Genomic DNA, 4,052 nt, shown 5'->3' with positions numbered 1-4,052 from the left:
TTTCCTCTGTGAAACACGGCTTCCGGTACGGCCCTCCAGAATAAGAGCGGTGCATAGGTATTTTATTTTGGCAAGCGCATTATCTTTAATGTTCGCTTTATGAACAATTCTAATAATTATTCTTGGCATTATCATGATATATTGTTTTATAGTGTATTATTATATAATGTGATGAGATCTCATGGGATGCTATATTATTATATTGTTATATATTATAGTATGGTGATATAATTTTGTTATATGTTACAATATTATAAAAATTATTATGTTATATTAGGATATTATTATATTATTATATGCTATTATAGTATTACATATATTACTTTATATTATATCGTGCTATATTATATATATGATAATGATATATTTATTTATTTATTTTTCAAATTAACATTCTTAATTTATTTATTTACTTTCATTATATTATATACACACACACACACACACACACACACACACACACACACGCACACACACACCTAGATACACATCATTGTAACTAAAATGTTCTCTTTTGTTGTTGTTTGTACTATATGTTAATAAAAAAATAAATCTTTAATGTTTGAATCGATTTTGCTCTTCAATTTATGTCCCTTTCTCCTTTTGTCCTGAAATGTAAGACCATTAAACAGTCAAAAAGTCAAAAACACGGAGATGTTTTGTTGCATGTTCCAAGTGTATCTTGGCATCAGCCCTTGTCACCTTATTTTTATTTTGTTAAGCTTATTTATTATTTAGTTTTTTAGTTTAGTTTATTGGTCATTTCAATTTTCAAAACACAAATAACCCAAAGTACAAGCGTAAATAGTGAGTGTAATACAAAAAAAGATATAATTTTTGGTATATATATATATATATATATATATATATATATATATATATATATATATATATATATACAATTAAAAACCAAGGACCAAAAGGTCAGACTGAAGCCTAAGATTATGACGCCGAGCCTTTTTACCAAAAAAAAGTTAGCTTTTTTCTTCTGGTGGATCAGTTGCTTGTTTGTTTTGCATCTTGTTGCATCCATGTTTAGTTATTTATATTATATTTAGTTATTTATACATTTCTACCTGGAGCAGTTTTGTCGTTCTGCTGAATTGAGTTTCAATCTTTTATGTTTTTTTTTAGTGTCCACATTTCGGTGGTGTTTAAAATGTAAACTTATCTTTTCTCTGCTACTGAATATATTTATAAATTAATAAATACTTGTATAATGTTATAAACGGCAGTATAAGGATATACTAAACACTACTTAAATTAGATTAGATCTTTATTGTCATTGTTATTTAACAATGATATTAAAAGTGCCATCAGTCAGTGTTAAAAGATAAATAGATAAATATTATAGTATATAAAACATTTACACACAACATAAAATAAAACAAATAACTGATTAAAACCAATAAATCATTAAAAAATAGCCTACACATGCACACAATCCTTCATATCATTTACAGTTTGTTCTGTTACAGCTGTAAGATAAAAACCTTTAAGTCTGTGTCATGTTCTTTATTCCGTCTCCTTCTGGTTATCTGTATTTCTGCATTTTCCCATTTTCTAATCAACTTCTGCTTTATGTCTAATTTTGTTTTGATGTAGTTATTTTTTTGCCTGTCTGGGATTTTATCTTTTCATTAATTAGCAAAGACGACGTGTTTTAATTATATTTGTAATTCTGACCCAAATCTGCATATACCGTAGCTCAGGGGTCACCAATCCTGGTCCTCGAGGGCCGGTGTCCCTGCAGGTTTTAGATGTTTCTGCTTCATTGCACCATGATACAAGTGACTGTGTCATTAACAGAATTGTGCAGCCCTGGATGACAAGCTGATGACGATGATTAATTAGAATCAGGTGTGTTAAAGCAGGGAAACATCTAAAACATGCAGGACACCGGCCCTCGAGGACCAGGGTTGGTGACCCCTGCCGTAGCTTGTTCTGAGATAACACTTATAATTTACTGTGTATTTCAGTTCAGGCAGAAAATAGACAAAGATCAAGTCATTTGAACTGCTATTTGCAATAATAATAATAATAATAATATATAATTATTAATAATAATTAATATGAAATGATACTACATGTATGTATTTCTGCATTGTCACTGCCCCCTGGTGGCCAAAAGTAAAATGCAGCCGTCGTTTTCACCTCAAATATGGTTTTACACAAAGTAAAAAAATAAAACAAATACAAAAAAAGGAGCGACTGCTTTTCTCAGTGCAGTTTGGATGAAACAGAAAAATGCATATGCATAATTTAATTTTGTATTCCTGTATTTTATTTCATCTATTTGTAGGAAGCACTTGCATACTTGTTTTGTGTTACTTTTCATTTGATGGAATGTTCATTAAGTTGAACGATAGTGACATTACACTCATTCAGGAGATGCTTTCCTATTTAATTTCATTTTCATATGATAAGGAAAACAAAAAGAAGACTTGCTTTATTTCTTGTAGAAATATGCAGAAACATAAGTTAACAGAGTTGGAATATGCAAAAATATAAGTTGAAAGAAAGACTTGCTTTATTTATTTTCATATGTTGGAAATTGCAGAGGTATAAGTTAAAATGAATACTTGCCGTGCTGGTAAATAATCACACGCCAAATAATCACAAATATGATATTTGTGATTGGTTTTCATTCCTCGTTTCAGGAAAAAAAGAAAAAAGCGTCAAAAATGTTGAAGTTTTTTTTTAAATATTTTAAGTATTTTGCTTTGATAAAAAAAATGCTTAAGAAGTTATTTTCCATTTCAATCCACACATTGTTAGATATATTTTACTCATCTTTTACTCTTTTTTCATTTATGTGCCCAATGTTCTGAAAATTCAAAGACAGACTTGTTAACTGTTCAGCTCCTGATGAATTTAACTGTAAATTTATTCTAATTTGAAACAAAACAAATTGTTATGATTTTGAAAGTTTTGTCAACATTTACAAATGATTCTGTGACAATCCTTGGTCCAGACTGGCCTTTATTTACACCATTTAAATCAATCATTTACTATCGGCCTACACAGTGTTGTGTTTCTAATTTCTACACCGTACAGGCGTTAAAAACTGTAATGCGTGTTCAGGGATGAAGAAGCTGGTGGTGAGAGGAGAACAAGGTGAAGGTTGTAGGACCAGCAAGAACTTTAATCTACTTTCACCCCTGGTTATTCCTTAAAATGAGTGAGTAAGTTCAGTGCAAAGACAGAGTGAGATTCTTTTGAAGAAAACGTTTGATTACATTGCGGTCAATGGGGACTGAGACAGATATTGGTGCCACTTTAGCCGCCCCCGTTTAAATGTTGTGCATACCCCGCCTGTCAAAGTCACATTTTATGAATCCCAACACCTATGTCTACATTCTGACCAAAAATTATTGGTCTCCTTTTTACGGTTTGGCCGTGAGCTCGAGTTACAAATAAAAATGTGGGTTATTTTTTACTGTTTCTCACACTCTAGCAACAGACATCCGCACTCTAGATTTGACAAAAAAGTGATTTCCAGTCCTCGCTTGAGCGCTCATATTTTGAAAAGTTTACATCTTAGGAAAAAACTGTTTCAGGTTTGGAGAGAGAAGAGAGATTTTCCTATGTTTTGAAGTTTGAATGACATTTCTACGTGCAAGTATGAGAAAGATACTTGACTCAGAAAAAAGGTGAATTTTGGCTTTTTTACCTCCTCCCGCCCACAGTGTGACATTCTGCGCCACACACATACATGGGAAAATCTCCCCATTAGTTTTGTACTTTTTGTGCGATCGCTCTGAAAATTCACAGGATTGTAGTTAAATTCAGGGCCTACAACTTTCTAAATCGGTTTAGAATTTTTTGAGCAACAGTGTGCGAGTAGTGAGGCCCCAAAGTTCTCCCAATGCGTTCCGGAATGGTCGAAAAAGCGCACGTTGTCGCGCGTTGCGCAAAAACGTGCGCACCAATCGCTAATAAAAGTCATACCACTCGATTCCCGCTTAAGGCGCACGTTTTAAGTAAGTTATCCTTTGTTTTAATTAATTATCTTTGTCAAATTGAACAACAAACAACACAAACAATAGGAA

Source organism: Cololabis saira, chromosome 13 (assembly GCF_033807715.1).
Source record: "Cololabis saira isolate AMF1-May2022 chromosome 13, fColSai1.1, whole genome shotgun sequence".
Taxonomy (NCBI): domain Eukaryota; kingdom Metazoa; phylum Chordata; class Actinopteri; order Beloniformes; family Belonidae; genus Cololabis; species Cololabis saira.
This window is presented reverse-complemented; position numbering follows the sequence as displayed.